We start from the raw sequence: 16,614 nt of genomic DNA, 5'->3' as shown, positions 1-16,614 counted from the left end.
GGAGTGAATTTAAGTGAACTTCATGGAAAGAAAATTCACTGAGTTTGGGGAAAATGTAGGATTAGATCTTTGAGATTGGGAAAGTGTTCCATGTTAAGCTTTTTATTTATTTTTTATTTTTTTTCATGTAAAGTTTTTTAATCTTGAGCTATTAAATTGGCACTGGGTATGTAAAGCTGGAGCTCATGGAAGAGGAAATCTAAACACTTATATTTTGATGTCATTACAAATAATTGGAATATAATGGCCAGAGGGCTAAAGTAGATGATCTAGGAAGAAAGTGCAAATAGAGAGGAGAAAAGGACTGAAGACAAAGATCTAGTGGATGCCCCTTTTAGAGGTTAGGGAAAGGATATATGGATGACAATAACAGCAATAACAACAAAGACTCTAAAGGAAAAGATAATTAGGAGACAGTGTCATCATAGAATCCAAGTGAAGGAAGTGTATCAAAAAGGAAAGATTGATCAAAAGTGTCACATGCTCCATAGAGATATTGAAGAACAATGTATTTCAGAAGATGGAAGATGTTGATGACCTCAACCTGATAATTGTTCAAATAAGATGTGGGTTAAGGTGAAAATGATATTATGAGGAAACAAGTTCAATTACTTCGGACAAACTTTTGTAATAAATGAATAGAATAAAGGAAACCGGGAAGGGGAAATTGTAGCAGAATATGGAGATAATAGGTTGTTGTTTTGAGTTCTGATTAGTTTGTTTTAAAACAAGAACCGTTATGGCAGTTATGAGAATAATCCAGGAGAGAGGGAGATTAATGATGCAGGGAAATGGAACCTATCAGTACAAATTCCTTTATTGGGATCTCCTGCATATTTGAAATTGTAAGTTGTCTGAAATAGGGACAGAAACATCCATTAGAGGGACGAGGAGAATATTCCTCTGCAGGCAAACTTTTAAAATGAGACATTTTTTTTTTTACTCTACTTTTTAAAATGAAGTAAGCTAGATCATCAGCTGAGATTGGGGAGAAGGTAAGTGTAAAGTTATATAGAAAAGAGGTATTGAGGACACCTGGGTGCCTCAGCCATTAAGCATCTGTCTTCAGCTCAGGTCATGATCCCGGGGTCCTGGGATCAAGTCCTACATCGAGCTCTCTGCAAGGAGCCTACTTCTCCCTGTGCCTACATCTCCAGTTTTATTTCCTATGTCTCTGCCTCTCTCTGTGTGTGTCTCTCATGAATAAATAAATAAAATAATTTAAAAAAATACTCTTAAAAAGGCATACTTTATCTACTTGTATTTAACAACTGAATATGTGGGATTTATTACAGCTATTTTTTCCCCAGGCAAGTATTATAAAGGGATACAGGATTTACTGACATTTAGAAGATACTTGTTACAATGATGGATCATGGAATCTAAGATCACTCAGGAAAACACAGAACATGAGGTGTTATGGACTAAGGAAAGAATGAATGGTTAAAGCCAGTGGTTCAGAGAACAGGGATTCTCCTTTAGGTTGAAAAAATTCTGGAATAGATTATTGAGCTGAAAAAATAATGGAAAGTAAGACAATCAGAGGGTATAAGTCAAGATTTTGAATGAGATACTTTTGTTGGTGACAACAAAGTCAGGGCTTATGGCTGAAGAGTAATGGATGAAAATGTTATTGAAACCAAGAAGACCAAAGATCCAAGATCCTCAAGTAGTTGCTCAGCTCATCCTTATGGGTTTTGATATTAGGCAATATTTACTACAGTGCAGGAATGAAAATAAGGGCTGACATTACTTAAACTGTTGGCTTCTAATAGTCATATAAGATAAAGGAGAATAAGGACATGACAGATTTAGAAAATATTGAAACTCTACTAAATCAACATTATACAATTAGTGTAATGTTAATGGAATAAAGGAAAAAAGTCTCAATAGATGTTGAAATGGTATTTTATAGAATTAGTAATAAATATATAAAAATGCATGTGTATACATTCATTTATATATATATATATATATATATATATATATATATACTGTCATTACTATTATTTAACTTTGTCTTGAACATACTGAATGAAACAATTATTGGGAAGTAGAAGGCAAAACTGTATACATTCATATTTTATCACTTATTAATAAATTTGGAGGGAAAATTCGGTGACTTCTCTACTCTCTTCCAGGGTTAGCATTCTCCAGTGCCTCGATGTTCTTCCCTAGAATAACCGTTTAATTGCCCCTGGAAGCCTGCATGCTTTTACTTCATCCTTTATCACCAAGGTAATATCTATTGACTCATGAATCAAATAAACAGACTGATGATTGTATAGGTTCTTCATATGTATCTATAATAACCTTCCTTGTGATTTTAGTTTGCTTTTTTACATTGGGTACTATATTCCCGATACTGTTTTGTAACTGGTGAAAAGGAAGACACTCGTTTGATAGGAATAGTTTAAACAAAATTATAATAAAACCTTAACCTTGGCTTTCATTTCTTTTGTTTTTTGTTTTTCTCTAACAGTTACATAGGCATTTATGTAAGCAATCATAGTATGAAAGAGTAGTGGATGGAGAATGAGGATAACTGGGACACTAAATGATCGAGCTAGTTTGGATGATATTTGAGTTTCATTCCAGCTGGAAAATGTATTTTCTTACTTTTTTGGTTCTTTTTCTTGTCCTAATTCTTCACTCTCCCTCTTTCCTGCCATTATCTAATCTTTATCTGACATTGCCAAAAAGTTAAATCAAAGTAATAGAGCCACTGATATGCCTAACAAAATTTTGATAAATATAACCACCTTACACTATTAAGCTTCCAGATACTCTGGAATCGGTAGAAAGCCTGAAAGGACTAATATAACAAAATTTCATTGCTTGATCTATGCCTCAAGGACAGAATGGATATTATTCAACAAGCCCAAGCAGACACGAATAGATACTCTCATAAACAAAATGCTGGAGGCAAGCTACATCATCTCCAGTTTTATTTCCTAAATTCTCCTTTTACTGTTCTAGACCAAGCACTCAGATGATATATCACCTTTCTGAAATGCCAGAGAGGGTAGCGATACAACCAAGGAACATGTTAATCAGCAGAATTGATATGTTTTTGTCTCTATTCCCATTTTTTTTCCTTCTCTGCTTTTCTTTCCCCTCTATTCTTCCTTTATATTTCAAGTTTCTATTGCTGAATTTATTACAGCCTGGATTTCTACCTTTCCTCCATTCCACTCAGAAGCAAAAACTATATAGATAGGGCATCAGGAACACTAAGCACATACATTTCTTTTAATTTATAACATGAGAAGGAGTACCAGACTGAAGGATATTTTTATTTTTGTCATAGAACAGTTAGTTAGATTACATTAGTAAATTCTGTTATAATATTGCATTGTTATATATGTTAAGCACTGTATGTGACACATTAATAAGAGTTTAATCCTTGTTTTTGTGGAGATAACAAGACATTTACTGAAAGAAAAATTAACATAAATATGATAAATATTTTCTCTAAGAAGAAATAAACACAGTACTATAGATTTTAGAGGAGAGAGATAGTCAACTGTGTTAGGACTCAGAATAAAAATAAAGGAGGAAAATAAAATTTAAATAAAACTTTGAGGTCTGAACTGAGAATATATCAAGTAGTAATAACTTAAAGTATAGGAAATAAATAAATATGTCTGAACAGTAACCAGCAACCCAGTTTCATTGAAGAAAATGGGAGGAGTGATCATTAGGGCTGAGAAGGTACTGGATGTGAAAGGCCCATGCTTTTAGGTGGGAGGCTGGCATCAAATTTATTCACTATCATTGGGAGCCAGATGGGCTACAGAATTTGTAGAGCCCAGGGCAAAGTAAAAATGCACAGCCCCTTGTTAAAATGTGATTAAGAATTTTAAGACAGCTATAGCAAAGCATTAAATCAGGCGTGGGGCCCTTCTAAGCACAAGGCCCTGTGGGACTGCACATGGTCATGAGTTGGCCCTGTTGGTTAGTCACTGTTTTTGAGTATTGAAGAAAGGACAGGAGGTTTTACTAAGGAAAATAAATCTAGCATGAACACAGGTATCCCCTGCTTTTCAAAAGTTCATGTGTGCCACTTCACTTTTACAAAAGACTACATTAGTACCTGTTTTTGCTAACCAAAAGAAATCTGAAGCGCATTTTTATTTTTATAAAGACAGACAAAATGAAAATACCACTCAGCATTTGTTTTGCAGAGCCCTTATAGAGGCAGTGCATATCCCCAGCCATGAGAGAGGCCCTACCAGACAGACTCCTTCCCTGGAACTATGCTCAGCATCTCAGCACCCAGCCACCAGAGCTTTGAACTGTGTCTGTGAGTGTCTGTGCTTTATCTTGATTTAATGATTTAATTTGTGCATCTTGTAGAGCAACATGTGTCCTGAGGTATCAGGAATGCCTAAGAGAGATTATTTTGGGGTTCTGGGAACACTCAAAAAATTCTTCTAGGAGTGTCTGGGGGGCTCGGTCTGGAACATCATGAAGCTCCATGAAGTCAAGCAAAGTAGGAAAATGAGAATTAATGAAGAAGAAATGGAGTTAGGAATCTCCTTTCCATCAAGGTCATCTTAGCAACATTTTTCTCCTTGTAAGAATATTTAAGGAAATAAACATACAGTATATAACTTTTTGAGAATATTTTTTCATTATGCATAATGCATTTGGATCTGTCTAGGTTTTTATGTGCATCAGTACCTTTTACTGCTTTGTAGTATTTCATTGTATAGTATTCCACTGTATCAGAGTTGGCTTAACAGTTCACCTATTGAAGCAGGACATTTGAGTTGTTTTGAGTTTTAGGTCATTATAAATAAAGCTGCTATGAACAATTGTGTATAGGTTTTAGTATGAACATAAGTACTTATTTCTCTGGGATAAATGTCATAGAGTATGATTATTGAATAATATTGAAAGTGCTTATTGGGTTTTAAAAGAAACTATCAAACTATTGCCCAGAGTAGCTGTTTTATTTTACATTCCTACATGCAGTGAATGCAAGATCCACTTTCTCCACATGCTCACTTGCACTTGGTATTATGACTGTTTTTTTCCTCCTTCTAATAAATATTTAATAATAAGTCATATGTGGTTTTAATTTTCATTTCTTAATATCTAATGATGTTGAACATATCTTCATGTATTTGCCATCTCTATCCCTCCTCTGGTAAAATATCTGTTCATGTTACTTGCCTATTATATAATCGGATTTATTTTTTTGCTATTGAATTTTTAGAGTTATTTTTATAGTTTGTATTTGATACCTCAGTTAGATGTGTTTTGCAAATATTTTATCCTGGTATATAGCTTTTTTTCATTCCTTTGATAGAGTCTTTCACAGCATAACAGTTTCTAATTTTGATGAAGCTCAATTTACCCCCCCCCCTTTTTTTTCTAACAAATTGATTTTGATGTCACATCTCAGAACTCTTAACCTAGGCCTAGTCCCAAAGATTATTCTTTCTTATGTTTTCTTCTGATCCTTAATATTTTAAACAATTCCCTATCCCAATAAATGTTTCCCTGACATGCTACAATACTATGGTAGCAAATAAGCGATGTAGCTGGATTTAGTTAAAAATTGAAATGTATGAAAAGTTTCCTGAAAGATGGTATAATTTAACATAAAAATAACATTATCTCATCATCATTCTGTTTCAGAATGAGATTTGGGGAAAAGGGCCAAAAACAAATATGTGAATAGAAAAAAACATCACTAAGTGGAGAATAGCCAAAAACTTAAATAAATTTTTCTATATCTGACTTTATATAGCAATTTAATTAACTAATTAGTTAGTTCTTTCCACCTATTTCTATGACACACACACTGACAATCACATAATGATGCATTAAAGAGTGTCACATTTTTAAAAGTGAGGGTAGACATTTGATATTATAAGAGAAAAGTAGGTTAAGCATACTGCTATTAAGCTCAAAAGTTAACTCTATATGTCCTGGAGTTGCAAGCATAAATGAAAGCATAATTTGTTATGAAATTTTTATTATTTGTTAGTAAGAAGTGTATGCTAGCTGGTAGGGCAAAATTGATCATTCCCTGTAAAAATCTCAAAAGGACTAATTACATACATTTTTTTTCCATCATTGCCATCGAATAAGAAAGAAACATTTTTTACAAATGTAACTTTTACCAATAAGCAGAAAAGACACTCATAGAATCGGATTGGGCCTTTATAAAATCAGTTCTCAAAAAAGCTAAAGAAATGCTTTTTTTAGGGGATGCCTAGGTGGTTCAGCGGTTGAGCATCTGCCTCCAGCTCAGAGCATGATCCCTGAATCTGGAATCAAGTCCCAAACTGGGCTTCTTGCAAGGAGCCTGTTTCTGTCTCTCTCCTCTGTGTCTCTCGTGAATAAATAAATAAAATCTTTAAAAAAAAAAAAGAAATGCTTTTTAGTTACATAAAATTCTGGCGTTGTAATTCCATATGCCAAAAGAAAAGGAGTCCAAAGGAACAAATATCCCTTTTTAATTACTCTTAAATATTTCAGTTAACTCAATCTGAGCTAACAGATTTCTGAGAGAAGCTAAAGACCAGATTATTAAATATCAAAGTCACAAAAAGAGTAGAAGAAACTAACATTCATAAAGTACTTGTTGCATGCTGTGGTCATTTATGTACACAAGAAAATGATGAGGATGGAGAAATTGTTTTTTAAACGATTGCTCCAGTTATTGTGATTAATTTCCTGTTCTTCAAGAGATGCAAAAAAATTTAGAATTTCTTTTAATGCACTCTTGGCTTTGTGAGTGTGTTTCTTTTACTGTAACATCGTGCTCAGACTAGGCTTATAGTCTGATTATATTTTAAAGTCATTTTAACAGATGTGGGCCAGTGGTGCAGCACCCAACTGGATCTACTAAAAGTATAGCTTTGAGCCAAAATTTTGTTTTTGTATAATTAGTCAAACTGTACTTATAATGTAATGTCTTCATAGTTCTAAACATACATGAGAAAGTTAACAATACTATAGGAATATCATTGTGATAGTAACAATTATTTTGGAAGAGAATGCTTTCTTCAAGACTCTGACTCAGACATAGATATATGGCATACTGTGAGTTCATATCTAAACATCTTCTGAAGCTATCAATTAGAAATTAGATTTAATCCAACATTTGAGCAACACTGAGTTTCATATGCTATTGAGCCTTTCTTCTCTTTTTAACAGATAAAGTTAACGTGATGTCTGCCCAGATTAATTTTTAAATTCCACCTGGCTCCATTAGCCACAAATACTTTGAGAAATGAAGTTTGATGTTTTACTTTCAATCAATCATCCTTTTGAACCAAAATATAAGCTAACATATTCCTGCTTTGAAAATATTGTACCAGGGACTAGGAAAAAAAAAAAAAAGAGTACTTAGCTGTATTTGAGAAGAAGCCACTGAGAAGATGCCATGATGAATATCTTTGGAGGTGAACCTGCTGGTGCCTAAGTAGGAGTCTCCAAGGTCCAGAAATCAGGATAATTTCATGCCTCAGACCATAAACCTTTTCATTTGTTTGAAAGCCTCTCTTCTTTCAAACAATCATAAGACAGAAAATCAGTGTGATTGAGAACCAGAATTCAAATATGTTATTCATTCCCCAGAAGTGAAAATATCTGACTTTGCATTCAAAGTGAAAAAACTACTATAGGAAGCTATGTGGGAAAGGCAGCTACTAGCAAAGCATATATACTCAGAAGCACTTGAATCTATATATATATGAATAATTTAAACTTAATATTTAAATGCGTCTAAAAGAAGTTTGAGTACTAAAAGCAAAAATTGTAACATTATCTAATAGGGTTCTCAAGGTATGTAGATGTGATATAGAACAAAATCATAACAAAAGGAGGAAAGGTAAAGGGTCTATATAGTGATCAGATGTCTTTATTCTTTTGGTAAGCTATTGATTTTAGTAGACTGTAAAAGCTAACTGTATAGTTTATAGTCCCCAAAGCAACCACTGGGGGAGGAAAAAACCCTATATACAAATAGAGTACAAAATAAAATAGATATGGTACCTGAGTGGCTCAGTTGGTTAAGCATCTGCCTTCATTTCAGGTCATGATTTCTGGGTCCTGGGGTGAAGCCCCACATCGGGTTTCCTGCTGAGGTGGGAGCCTTCTTCTCTCTCTCTTTCTGCCTCTCCCCACTGCTCATTCTTTCTGTTTGTCAAATAAATAAATACAATCTTAAAAAAAATAATATAAACAGAATGAAATAGCAATGCAAAAAAAAAAAAAGACAGGAAAGGAAAATCAGAAGAGTGAAAAAGAAACAATAAACCTTTAGGAACATTGACAAAATTTTAGTAAAGACACAAATTACTAATTTCAGAAATGAAAGCAGTAAAAGAAGTCTGAAGATCTAATGTAAAATGTGGTGACTATAGTTTTTAACATAGTAGGTATAGTTGAAATTTGCTAAGAGTAGGACTGAAATGTTCTCACCCAAAAGAAAAAAAGAGAATAAAAAGGAAGAGGGATATTGCTAGAGACATTCAAACTTTAAGAAGTCATGACTTCTTAAATATTAATTACAATATTACAAAAATTTAACATGCATAAATGTGACAACTTAAATGAAATGGACTAATATAAGTATTAAAGAAATTACACTCATATTTTAAAACCTGGAAAAGAATTCTCCAGGTTCTGATGGTTTTACTGGAAAACTGTTGCACATTTTTAAAAGAGGAATAACACCAGATATTCTACATAAGGTCTTCTAGGAAACAGAAAAAGAGAAATTATTACTTCCTAATCCATTTGTTTAAGCTAGTATTACATCATTACAAGAAATAAAAAGAGATAAAGAGAAACAGAAAAATATTAGACAAATATTCCTCATGAACATAGGAATGAAAACTCTCAGTAAAATTATCAGTAAATTGAGTACAGCAGTACACACACTTCCCAGGAATGAAAAGCTAGCTCAATATTTGAAAACCTATCCAAGTAGTCCAACATATAATATATAGGAGAAACCTTTTATGGACCTGGAATTAGGCAAATATTCTTAAATGCTGCATCAAAATCATGATATATAAAAGAACAAAATTGGTAAATTTTTCTTCCACAGGAAAAGCAAATGAGCCATTTCAATGAACCTCTCCTATAGTATATTGGAGATATGCCTTATATAGTAGCTTATAAAAATATATGTGAAATAAATTAATAAGTAACATGAATTTAATGACTTTACAGAAATATTTAAACCTAAATAATTTGCCCATAATTTTGCAATGAATTTTTAAAATCCAAATTGAAATAGTAATGTTTAAACAGTGAACTATATTAAGATGCTGATATAAGGACTGTTCACAATCACATTTTTTCCAAAGAATTAGACCTGTAAATCCAATGAGATTTTTACATATGAATGTAGCAGTATTAATCTGTGAAGAATGAAATAGTATGAATGAATAAGTGGTATAAAATACCTGTTTATTTCCTAAATTAAATATACCTAAAAGTATATAGATGGAGAAAAATAGAAATGGGCAGAGAGGGAAGATATGAGATATATATAACATATGATTTACATTTACAGATAATTGATAGTTATTATGAATCATCTTTGAAGGAGAGAAATAATCTTGTGACAGATCAAAGTGTTTTTCTGTTGTAAGAAATCTGATAAAAGATTTTTAAAAATGTAAATAATATGTGTGTGTATATTAAATAATTTACTAAGATTTTAGAGTATACAGAATAGTTAAAAATTCTGAAGAGGTACTCTACCCTTTTGGTATTTTCTCAGGAATTTATAGTTTCATTATCTTGTCAGTTCTTTTAAAGTTCATAGGTTAATGCCATCCTGGCATCAACCCTGCTTTGAAGTTAACAAAATACTTTAATTGTAGTTATAACTTATCCCTTGTAGTTTAATATCTTTGTGTAGTGCAGAAATTTAAAATGAGAACTACAAGAGGTCAATATCTGAAATTCTTGCTTCACTTCTGGAATAAAAATTAGTATATTTCAAAGGTTGGAAAAAGATCTCAGAAAAGCTAATTTCACTTAATTTTCAAAATTAAAAAGATACCATTGGTTCTACTCTGAGAATTAGAACATTTGTAATTATTTAAGATGATTTGTGATAAGTCGATAATAAGAGAAATGGATATAGTTATCCTATCCATATATACCTCCTAGAGTATAATCACATTGTCTTATACTTGATGTCTAGGGTACCAGCGTATTTTATTTTATTTTTAAGGATTTTATTTATTTATTTGAGAGAAAGAGAGAGTACAAGCCAGAGGGGCAGGGAGAAGAAGAAGTGGACTCCCTGCGGAGCAGGGAGCCCAAAGTGGGGCTTGATCCCAAGACCCTGAGATTAGGACCTGAGCCATAGGCAGGCACTGAACCGACTAGAGCCACCCAGGTGACCCCAAAATATTCTATTACTACATAAACCAGAGATTTCAAAAAGCCCACGTTATAATGAACAATTTACCTGAGAATCCTTGAATTTCTCCTCAGTTTATTCTGGAGTCCCAGTTTATCTTCAGTCACAGGAATTTTTTCAATCTAATTACCATCATTGTCATCATAATTAGAATTTTTCTCAATGTTTCCTACAATTAGCAGCCATAGAACATAATGGGCTGTTCAAAATCATTCTTCCTGTATAAGAAAAAAAAATGGTATCAAAAAATGAGCTCAGGACAGAACTATCTTAATTTTTTTTTTTTTTGCTTCAATTTACTTAATAAGAACTACATGCAAATGCAAAGGTAAGCAAAATGTTTTAGAACAGAAATTCAAAGGGTGGATTTCTGTTTAGAGTAATAAATTGAAGATCTCTAAACCCACTGCCTATAAGACATACAAAAGATTAAAATATTTTTAAATCATGAAAGAGACTGCCAGAAAATAGAAGAACCATTTGAAATTAACAATGAAGTAAGGATACCCATCCAGGAAACTAAGTATATGGGAGAATTATCAAAATACCCTAATGGCATTAAGTCTTAGTGCTTGCATGTGTAGCACTGCCCAGAGGGGAAGAAAGAAAGGTGCTATGGGCTGATCCTGGGTTGTATACTGAGTGGTGAACCAGAAGAGAAACAGCTACTCACAAAATCTGGAATCAGGAAAGACTATGTTTTTGGTTTTTTTTTTTTTTTTTTTTTTGTAAGATTTTATTTATGTATTTGAGAGAGAGAGAGAGATCACGAGCAGGGGGATGAGCAGAGGGAGAAGCAGACTCTGCTGAGAAGGGAGCCTGATATGGGACTCTATCCAAGGACTCTGGGATCATGATGTAAACCAAAGGGAGACCCTTAAGTGACTGAGCCACCCTAAGGACCTAAGGACAAGCTATATCTTGAGGAAAATTATGAATTAAGAGAAATAGCTTTTTGTGTGTGCTCTGGATAGTAGATTAAATAAGCAACAGTAAAACTAGGTCCCTATTTCTCTTTTTTTTAAAAATTTTTATTTATTTATGATAGTCACACAGAGAGAGAGAGAGGGACAGAGACACAGGCAGAGGGAGAAGCAGGCTCCATGCACCGGGAGCCTGACCTGGGATTCGATCCCGGGTCTCCAGGATCGCACCCTGGGCCAAAGGCAGGCGCCAAACCACTGCGCCACCCAGGGATCCCCAGCTCCCTATTTCTCTCTGGAATTTCAAATGCATCAGCCACCCTCATGTGTTAGGGCCATTTACATCTGCAAATCACCCAGTTAAGATGGTGGCTACTCTTGAGAGTACCAGGAAAAATCAAATGCAAGTCTTCTTGGGTAAATACACACTGATGCACATGCTGATTGTGAATGGTTATTACCTAGGCAGAGGTTAGGGGGATCTCCAACTTAATACCAGTGCCTTTGAACTCTTCTTCCAACATTTCTGATAGAAGTGAGCCTACAATAGTAAAATCATAAACACACCCAAAAAATGAAAGAAAATCCAAAACTATTACCTACTTAGTAACTGAATCCTTAGCAAATTTCAGTGAATTTATTTATTTATTTATTTATTTATTTATTTATTTACTTACTTACTTATTTAATTGGAGACAGAGACAGGCAGAGACATCAGCAAAGGGAGAAGCAGGCTCCATGCAGCTTGATGTGGGGACTCCAGGATCACACCCCGAGCCAAAGGCAGACGCTCAACCACTGAGCAACCCAGGTGTCCCTCAGTGAACTTATTTTTCATCTCTTGTATAAATTACATCTTAAGGTATTGATGAATGGTGTTGATTTTATGGCAGGTCCGCTGCAATTAGCATTGGTTTTACAATCGTGGAGAATCAGAGAATAGGTTAAAGTGAGGTGGTTAGATAAATGCAGCGATATTTAAAGTAATCCATTTCCAAAATTAAAGGGCTGTAATGAAAACACCATAATGAAATCTAGCCTGAATTGTCATACATATTTGAAAAGACTAAAAAAGAATCATCAGTAACTACCTTAAGTAGAATATCCTATAGCAAAAATGATAATAATAAAAGAATAGAAAAAAGCATTCTAAATTCTGTTTTCCAAAAGCACTGGTAAAATTTCAAATAAGCATCTCAAATGGATTTAGGAATATAATGTTTGATATTATTTATATATTAAATATATATGATTTTTTTCAGATTTCAATGTCTTCATAGACATAGTAGAGATGATTGATGGTGGTATAAATTTTGATAAATATGTTGTTTTATTGCTGTATTGCTAATGGAAATACTGTACCCAAAGAAAGATTATTATACAACTGTTCAATAGGGACTGAAATCTCTTGCAGTGTGCCAAAGAATTCTCTCTTCCTTTTACTTACCCATTCATTATTCCAACATCTGTTTTTAGCATTTACCATGTACCACTTACTGTCCTAGAAACTAAGGATGTAACAATGAAACAAAGTGCAAACAGAATCAGTAGCCTTATTATGTTTGTATTCAGGGGAGATAGACACAGAGGTTAAACAAATGAATCTATAATATATGAGATGAATTAAATGTTTTGAAGAAAAGTAAGGCATAGTAAGAGAGAATAGAAAATTATAAGATGTTTTATAGATGTTATGATGAGACTTCTCTGATAAAATGACGTTTGTTCAGAGACCAGGCAAAAGTGACCAAGAAAGCTACCACTTTGAAAAGAGGAAAGAGCAGGTGCAAAGAACCTAGAGCAGAAACAGGTGCAGCTCGTTGATGAACTCATGAAGTAGGTCCTTATGGCTGGAGCAGAACAAGCCAAAGAGAGAGTAATAAAGTATCTGAGCTCTGTCAAGAAACTCAATCATATATAAATCTCAGTGGAGAGTTCTGAGCAGGATAGTTGCATGATCTGACTCATGTTTTAAAATTTTAACTATGGCTACATTGAGGAAAATAAACAGTGGACAGGATGAGGAAAATAAAGAGTGGAAACAGGGAGAGCTGTTAGACAACTATTGCAAATGCCCACGTAAGAATGTTTAGATGAAGCTATGAACATTTCCATCAGGTCAATAGCAGTAGCAATGGAAAGATTTGACAGAAAGTGAAGACAGAAAGAAATGTGGAGTATAAGAGAAAAATAAATGTCAGAGGACTCCATGATTGTTCATTTGAGTAATTGAAAGAAGAATGGTCTTCTTTTTGGAATGGGAAAGACCTTTGGTGAGGCAAATCAAGTGTTCAGTTTGGAACATGTTGCATTGGGAATGTCTGTTGGACATTGAAATAGAGATGCTGAGTAGGGAACTCAAGTTTAGAATTCATGAAAGTTTTTAGTTAAAGATACATATTTGGTTTTCATCATAATAAATGTTATTGGAAGTCGTAGATTATGATGTTACCTAAGGCATAAATGTATAAAAAAAAGAAAGAAAAGTTCAGTGGACTAGAACCAAAGCTGTCCAAAGTTGAGAAGTCAGGAGGAGATGGCCAGCAAAGACATGTGAGAAGAAGCATTCAATGAGGTGGATGGAAAAAAAATAAGAGTATTGACTCAAAAATAAGTGGAAAAAAATGTATTTCAAGAGGAAGTTATGGTCAACTCTATCAACTGTTTTTAATTGCTTTAGTAAGATATTACTTGAGAAGTGAACATTGCATTTACTACCAAGAGTCATTTGTGAATTTGACAATAACTGGTTTTGAAGGAGTGGTTAGGAAAACACCTGACTAGTGTGAGTCCAAAAGTTAATGAAGAGAAAGAAACCACATTCCCTGAGGAGTTTCACTGCAATTGGGAGCAGAGAAGTGGCACAGCAGTTACAAAAGGGTGTTGAGGGGATCCCTGGGTGGCGCAGTGGTTTAGCGCCTGCCTTTGGCCCAGGGCGCGATCCTGGAGACCCGGGATAGAATCCCACATCAGGCTCCCGGTGCATGGAGCCTGCTTCTCCCTCTGCCTGTGTCTCTGCCTCTCTCTCTCTCTGTGACTATCATAAATAAATAAAAATTAAAAAAAAAATTTAAAAAAAAGGGTGTTGAGATCCATTTTTGTTTTATAGTAAGAAATATATAACATGTTTGGATGATCTTGGAATGTTACAGTAAAGAGGGAATAATTGGTGATGCAGGATAGAAGATGCAGTTGTAGGAGTTGTGGTGCCTGATGTGGGAAACAAAGGCAGAAAAGAAATTAATAAATTTCCTTACTACCTACAGCCCTTGAAACAGGCAGAGAGACATTCCTCTAGGGACTCAAATGCCTCAATTTTAATACTTCACTAAGGGCAAAGGGCAATCTTAGCCAGACTTCCAGGGTCCTGCAAATCTATGTTAACACAGAATATTCATTTAGAAATTTTCTTTATCTCTAAACCCTCCAAGGTGCGAGTTGGTAATCATCCTGCAAGCATATGGCCCACCGATATACAGCTGAAGGGTCTCATGACTAAGGTTTTGTTAGAGGGTAATAAATGACATTTTCCCAACAATAGCTAGTGTGGAAGCCGAGAAAATTAAGGCCATTCCACTTTAAGTTCAGCGTTAGCACAAGTACAGACATCCCAGGCCCCTGTAAATAAGAGCTGAAATTTACATTACTTCAGTTACAGGAAAGAAAAAAAAAAAAAACCAGCTTACAGCTTAATGCCCTAGAAAGCCCCATATTAAAATGAGAACAGAGCCCAAGCCAGTGGCAGGAAGCCCCATTTCAGAATGAGAACAGCTCAGTGCCCTTGAAAGCCCCATATCAGAATGTAAACAGAACTTGAGAAATTCCATCCCCCCTTCTGAAAGTCCCCTAGACCATCCCATAAAACTAAGCTGAAACCCACCTCCGGGTCCAAGTCCCTGCTCCGCTGTGTCGGGTGTACTTGGACCCAAGGTCCAGCTTGTAAATAAACCCCCGTGTGTTTGCATGGGTGTCAGCTCCTTGGTGGTTTCTCAAATTCACTATCTTGGCACAATATTAGCCCCCTCAAGGTCCTGGAAATCTTGCTTCCAAAATTCCTTAGAGACTTACGCTATCCCTAACCCCCTCCCAGAAGTATATAATGGACCACTCCTCATGACCCCGGTGCAGCTCTTTCTGCCCATGGACCCTGTCGGGGAACCTGGGTGACTCAGTTAGTTAAGTGGCTGTCTTCAGCTCAGGTCATGATCTCAGGGTCCACATCAGGCTCCTCTGCCTCTCCTCTTTGTGTGTGCTCTCCCTCTCTCTCAAACAAATAAATAACCAAACAAACAAGCAAACAAACAACCACACACTTTTTTTTGCCTCCAAAGACCTCACAAGAAATCTTTCTTAGCCATTGGCTTTAAACTCTAATGTTCCTTCCTACATCAGTGCCTAAATGAGGAGTTTCCCCATCAGTTAGGGGCCCCAAATGTAGGGCATCAATTGAGTGGAAGCCAGTGGCACTAGATGTCGAAGCATTCACCTGAGACAGAACAAAGAAAATAGAAGTTTATTGAATACACCTCAAGGGAGCTGAGGGTATGACAGCAGAGTAGAGGCTTCTGCAAGGAGGCAGGGGGTGGGGCCTGTTTTTAAAAGGGAAAGATGAGAAGGCATGGCAACATACAGGATCTTCCCTTTTTTGGTAACTGTGCCTAGTTATAAGTAGCCCATTGGTCAATCAAGGCCCATGGATATTTGGGAGGTGGATCACCTGCTGGGCCTGTCTGTATTCAGCCTGGTGGTCACCGTAGGTCCTTTCTACATTCCATCGCTCAAACCTTTTGCCTGAAAGCAGCCTCTACAGGAGTGCTAGCCTACAGAGAATGCACAAAAAGGATTGATTTTTTGCTGCAATTATGGGTGGTTCACGGAAAGCAATTTATATTAGGCCTATGTATGGATTTGAACCACATACTACATACTTGGCATTACTGTGCTGATTCACATATTCATCCATTGTACTTGGCAACTATTTGCTGAGCATTTTTAAACTTGTCATCCTCACATAGGCCAGGGAAGAAGACGCCATTGGACAAAAATTGAGGTGAATTAAAACATTGACCGCAGATTCTAAATTTCCTAGAATGCAATAATTAAGAATAAAAACCCTGTAGTTAATATAAAAGTACCTAAAACTCATCTGTAAACTTGAATTATTTTCGTTTTCTCACATTCTGAATTGACAAATTGGTCTCAAGAAGCATCTAGATTTTCTACTCTTTTCCTTCTCGTGTTCAGGAGAAAACACCCTCATATCTAATGTGAAGGAGAAGTGGA

General features: G+C 35.1%; 1 long non-coding RNA gene across 1 annotated transcript in view; it reads right to left on the bottom strand.

The window, feature by feature from the left end:
* Positions 1 to 2,051: 2,051 nt before the first annotated feature.
* LOC140598357 (uncharacterized) overlaps positions 2,052 to 16,614 on the bottom strand; it is a 109,179-nt gene continuing 94,616 nt past the window's right edge. Inside the window, exons 3-5 of the long non-coding RNA XR_012000737.1 lie at positions 10,457 to 10,626; positions 8,017 to 8,160; positions 2,052 to 7,526 (exon numbers count right to left, since the gene is read on the bottom strand). This is a non-coding gene — a long non-coding RNA (uncharacterized lncRNA). The remainder of the gene's footprint in view (positions 7,527 to 8,016; positions 8,161 to 10,456; positions 10,627 to 16,614) is intronic.

Source organism: Vulpes vulpes, chromosome 3, assembly GCF_048418805.1.
Source record: "Vulpes vulpes isolate BD-2025 chromosome 3, VulVul3, whole genome shotgun sequence".
Classification (NCBI taxonomy): Eukaryota; Metazoa; Chordata; class Mammalia; order Carnivora; family Canidae; genus Vulpes; species Vulpes vulpes.
The sequence above is the reverse complement of the archived record's forward strand: the minus strand, read 5'-3'. Positions and strand labels throughout refer to the sequence as shown.